At 42.4% G+C, this 5,964-nt stretch overlaps 1 pseudogene across 1 annotated transcript; it reads left to right on the top strand.

Annotated features, from left to right (window-relative positions):
* Positions 1-5,412: 5,412 nt before the first annotated feature.
* LOC311603440 (phosphoglycerate mutase 1-like) lies at positions 5,413-5,964 on the top strand (annotated as a pseudogene). The gene has a single exon. The product of its transcript is annotated as a phosphoglycerate mutase 1-like (transcript).

The following is a 5,964-nucleotide window of genomic DNA, read 5'->3' as shown; positions in this document are numbered from 1 at the left end:
TAGCTGGTTAATGAGAATCCAGAGACATTGCAGGTGGAGACAGGGTCTGTGAGGGCTGCACCAGGTCAGATCCTGACTCCTTCAGCTGCAGCTGGGACAGGGCACCTGGGGACAAGAACATCACCATCAGTCACACATCCCATAGATGACATCCATGCCTGGGTCCCTTTCCTGAAGCCCTGAAACACCTATAGCTTGGAAAGGTCACCAGGCAGAGGAGGAGCTGCAGGACAGCCGTGCTGTGATGGAGGCTCCAGTGAGAAGGACATGGGGCTTCTCAGCTAGGCCTGGGCTTTCAGGCTGAGGCTGAGGGCTGCTTTGCATTGGGGGAGGGTCCTGAGAGGATAAGAGGAAGCACAGGACACCTCTCCAGATTCACTTCCAGGTCACTGATATTTGCCTTGTGCTACATTTTTATTTTAACAATTTAAAAACAATTATTTATTCACTACACTTCCTGGCCACAGCCCCTTCTATCCTCTCCTCTCTTCCTTGTCCCTCCATCCTCTTCTGCTTCCCATCGTCCTCCACTATTCCTCAGAAGTAGGGAGCTTCCCATACCCACCCACCACAGCTCATCAATCACATAAGGACTGAGGGTGTCTTCATCTCCTGTGTTCTGTCAAGGCAGCACCACCTAAGGGAAGTGATCAAAAATCAGGCAGCAGAGTCCATGTCAGACATAGCCTCCCACTACCTTCCTAGGGGACCCACATAAAACTTGAGCTGCCCATCTGCTACATCCCTGCAGGCACCCGGGTCAAGTTTATGTATTGTCCTTGGCTGGTGCTTCAGTCACCATAAACCCTCTGGGTCCTGGTTAGTTGGCTGTGTTAATCTTCTTGTGAAAAAAATGTTAACAAAAAATCCAGGAACATTTTCTGTTTCTGTCTAGACTTGACTTCCACATAAACATGAAATTTTATGATTCACACTGTGCAGGCCTTAAGTGAGTCCACATTCATGCTGTACAGGAAGAAGCAGCTACTACATCCTCAATGCATGTGCATACCAAGCAGAAGCAATAAGATGGAGTTTAGTTTTATGATGCACTTTGGGTTTATAGTGATATGAAATCCAAATTATGGAACTATTTAAATTTTTTTCTCTTAGTGTGAGTGGTGCTATCTTACTCTTATCTCTCACCTAGAAAATCCAACGTGTGAGGAAGCAATTCACAACCATTTTGTACAGTAATTATGAATGTTTGTCTGAGAGGAGACCTGAGGATTGACTTTGTAGCCATGTCAGTGGGTGAAAATTTTTCCCTTGTACACTCAGGGACACCATACCTGGGGGCAAGTCTTACTACTTATTGATTCCTACTGGCCTGTATGCTTCTCTGCCTGTCTGCTTATCTGCCTGTCTGTCTGTGCCAATGTATTTTTAAAACTCTTTCTTCTTGTCTTTTTACAATTTGAAGTATATTTTAAAACCAGTTCTCTAAATATGGAAAAAATAGGGCTCGACTTTCTGACACCAGGCGAGGAATTAGAAGAGGAAGTGGGGGATTGAACTGGGAGTTTCAGACAACAGTAGAGGAGGAGAAGAGGTGAGGTGGAACAAAGAAAGGACTTTAAGCTTGGAACATGGGGACTTTCCAAAGATGGAGTCAGGACAACAAAGAGGGTGAAGAACAGATTTAAACTTCTCAAGATTCTGTGTAAAGCCTGGTGAACAGATACAAAGGAGTCTCAGTTACTTATTTGTTAGCTAGTTTAAGTCATAAATTAAGAGAAACCGACAGTTATATAAAAATAATTCAACACAAGGTAACGTAGCAATTTTGTCCATGCTCTGGTTATGTAAAACACCAGGGAAGGGAGGAGAACAGCCCAACCTATCCTGTGCGGTCAGCACTCAGAGAACATCCACCACTTCTTTCACAATGGACTCCTTATATGTTTTGTTCATTATTTTTCTGTGCATAATCTGTGTTCTGTGAGTGGAGTGCTGGAGTCTTGACATTGCAGAGATATCCTTCCTGTGCATGTCCTGAAGGGCACCTGCCACTAGGGGTGCTCTCTCCTACTTGTTCCTAACCCTCTGAGGGTCAGCGTAGGTTCTTAAAGCCCACAGGCATAGACTATTGAAGACCTCCTACTCCATTGTTCTGAGGAGCAGCTGGTTCACAACCAGTGTCTTCCTTCTGTTACAAAGTGAAGTCCTTTAAATATTGATCTGTGCTTGATGAATCCTGGACACTGCCCCATCTCCTTGCTTTTTCTTCACGAGTCCTCCCAAGTCTATGTAGCTGTTTGTGTTGAGCACATCCTAGATTCCTATTGGAACCTGAGCACTGCTAGGCACAAGATCCTATTGAATGTCTCTGTGTCTTGAGGACAACTTACTTAGTTACCTAGTGGAACTCCCTCAGAAACACAGAAATTTAGAAATGTTTCTCTGAGTTTTCCTTCTCTCTGCTTCAGTAGGTCAGTATTTCTTGAAACATGCACAGCTTCTCCAGTGGGTGGTGACAGTTTGGTCTGAGTGACCTCAGAACTGATTTGTAGCTACCACTTCAGGGTAACGTTATTGATTCCACAGAACATAAGGATGAATAACCTCAGGCTATGGGTCAGAAGATAATAGTCCAGGTGGTGTGTGTGCATGTGTTGTGTGTGTGTGTTCGCACTTGTGCCTGTGAGTTTGTGTATCTGTCTGTGTCTGTGCATGTGTATGTAAACAAAAGACTTGGCAATTAATATTGAACTCTAAAAATTATAGAACTAATTATACAAGATTGATAAAGATTGGTACAAGAAGTGTGGTTGACATCAACCCAGGTAGAGGACAATACTTTTTCAAGACTCTGCATTTTAAGTAATTTCTGAAAGGATTATTCTTGAATCTTCACGGTGAAAACCAATGTTAGTAAGTACCTGAATATTCAAACATGGAATATGTGAAAAACTAAAACAACAACAAAATGAAGTCTAACTGTCTCTTATGTGGACACAGTTACACAAGTTATCTTAAACAGAGCTTATGTCATTTTAACCCATCTTTTTATTGCTAATTCAGGCAAGTTGTGGTTTTATTCCAAATGTATACAATCTAAAGGATAATTCATAGATTATTTAGAATTTCCTACGAATTTTCACCATGTTTCAAAATTACAGGCACTTGATGTAATGTGTCAGAACTCAAGAACTTTCACCATTTTTTATTTTTTATTTTTGCATTAGACACCCCATATGTTTTTTCCCTTATTCTTCTGTACAAAATCTTTGTTTGTGTGTCAGTGGTAGAGAGAGATACTGACATTGGGAAGACAGCTAACCCTTGTATGTTCTGATGGACACCTAACACTATGTGTGCCTCATGTCATTTGTTCATAATACTTTGAAGGTTCTTGAAAGTTGCTAAAAGCCAACTGAATAGAACATTAAAAACCTCCTACTCCAATATTCTGAATAGCTGCTTGTTTACCAACAGTGTCTTCCTTCCACCACAAATTGAAGTCCTTTAAAGCCTGATGACTTTCTCGTGAAGTCTGGAGTCAGCCTTATCTTATTGCTTTTTCCTCAAGAGTCCTCCAAATACTCTGTAGCTGTTTGTTTTGGGTACATCTTAGGTTATTCTTGGAATCTTAACTTCTCAGAAGCTCTGGGCAAATCTAATTCAATGTCTTGGGGACAACTCACTTAATTACCTAGTGGATCTCCCTGAGAAGCACAGAATCTTACAAGTGTTCCTGTCAGTGTCCTCCCTGCTTCAGTCTGTCAATCTTTCTTCAGACACTCACAGCTTCTCCAAGATATTCCTCTCCTCTTTGTGTTTATCTCACATGAAGAATTACTTTAAAAAAGGATAAAATTGGAACATATAATTTTGAGAAGATTCATTCTCTTAGCCAATACATGAATAATATGGATAATATTTTATTAAACATTATGATTTAAATGATCAAGGACCCATGTCTGTGATTTTTAAAACACATTTATGATTTAAAATGTATTCATTTTACATACAAATTGTAACCTCATCCCCTCATCTCCTGGTCCCACCCTCCCTTCTTCTTCTTCCCTATGCCTTTCCTGTGTTCCCCAGCAACAGGGATCTCTTTTCCACTACCAACTGACCCCAGGCTAACAGTTCTCATCAGGGCTGACTGCATCCTCTTCCTCTGTGGCATGGCAAGGCACCGAGTCTGGGGGAAGTGCTTAATGAGCAGGCAACAGAGTCCATATCAGGGACAGTCCCTGCTCCCCTTAATAAAGGATACATATGGAGACTGAACTGCCTATTTACTACATCTGAGCAGGGGGCCTATGTCCTCTCTATAGACTTTTTTTTTTGGTGCATCAGCCTCTGCCACCCCCTCATTCCTGGGCTCAGTCTGGTTGGCTTTGGTGGTCTTCTTTTGGAGCTCCTGTACCATCTGGGTCCTTCTATCCTCACTCCCACACTTCTGTATGACTCCTTGTGCTCTGTCAAAGTTTGGCTGTGAGAATCAGCTTCTCTACTTCAGCTTCTGGAGGTATTTGATGGAGTCTTTCAGAGGACGTGTATGGTAGGCTCCCATCTTGCTACCTCTCTTCAGATGTTTCCAGAGCCTATTCTCTTTGTGCTTCTGAGTGAGAATTAAGCATCCTCCCTAGGGTCCTCCTTGTTAATTAGCTACTTTAGGTGTTTGTATTATAATATGGTTATTCTGTATTTTATGGATAATATCACTTACAAGTTTGTATATACCAAGTGTGTCCTCCTGGGTTACTTCACTCAGGATGATTTTTTCCAGTTCCATCCATTTGCCTGCACATTTCATGATGTTCTTTTTTGATAGCTGAATAGTATTCCATTTTGTGCACGTCCGCGAATTTTTTTATTCCTTCTTCCGTTGAGGGACATCTGCGTTGTTTCCAGTTTCTGGTTATTACAAATAAAGCCACTATGAACATAGTTGACCAAATGTCGTAGTTGTATATCTTGGTCTTCAGGTAATTTTCTGAGAAAGTGCCAAGTTGATTTCCAAAGTGCTTGCACAAGTTTGCATACCCACCAGCAACAGAGGAGTGTTTCCTTATCTCCACATTCTCACTTGAGCCTTTGATCTTAGCCATTCTGATAGTTGTAATATAGAATCACAGTGTCATTTTGATTTGCATTTCTCTGATGACTAAGGACATTGAACATTTCTTTAAGTGATTCTAGGACATTTAATATTCCTTTGTTTTGAATATGATTGAGTTACTCCACATCTCCTGCCCAGTGTCTGCCTACAAGCTAGTGCTGATCTGGCATGTCAAGAGTGCCTGGAACCTGAGAACCACTTCAGAGCAGACACAACACCAACCTGAGCAGAGCTGGCCAAGAGGAGGCTGTGTGCAGAGGGCAGATGTTGTGAGATGCTGGCTAAGAATATGACATCTTTACTTTCATGAAGAAGAGAGCAATTGGACCCTATGAACTGATCTGGATGCCACTGACCGGATGTGGCTGATTGTTGTCAGGAAGAGGCACATCAATGAGTGACACTATGGAGAACTAACTGGTCTTAATAAAGCAGAAACTGTTGCTATGCATGGTGAGGCACTCGTGAAGATCAGGAGGCAATCTTACCATGTGCTATCACATCCAGTGTAGTGGGATCATCCCTTCTACAGCAACACCAATAAGGACCGCAGGTACTCAGATCTTACTGAGGACCAGCTACCTTCCTGTGAGAGCCTGAATGACACTATTGACAGAGCACTTACCTTCTGGAATGAAGAAATTGTCCCTGAGATCAAGGAGGTCTTGACTGCTGGCCATGCTAACAGCCTTCGTGTCATTGTCAAGTATGTGGAGGGTCCCTCAGAAGAGGCCATCATGTAGGTGAACCAGCTGACCAGCATCCCCATCATCTATGAATTGGACAAGGACTTCAAGCCCATGAAGCCCATGTTGTTCCTGGGAGATGAGGAAACCATGCACAAAGCTATGGAAGCTGTGGCTGCTAAGACCAAGGTCAGGAAGTGA

The sequence above is a fragment of the Acomys minous genome (genome assembly GCF_964271855.1).
Source record: "Acomys minous genome assembly, chromosome: 8".
Lineage (NCBI taxonomy): Eukaryota > Metazoa > Chordata > Mammalia > Rodentia > Muridae > Acomys > Acomys minous.
This window is presented reverse-complemented; position numbering and strand designations above follow the sequence as displayed.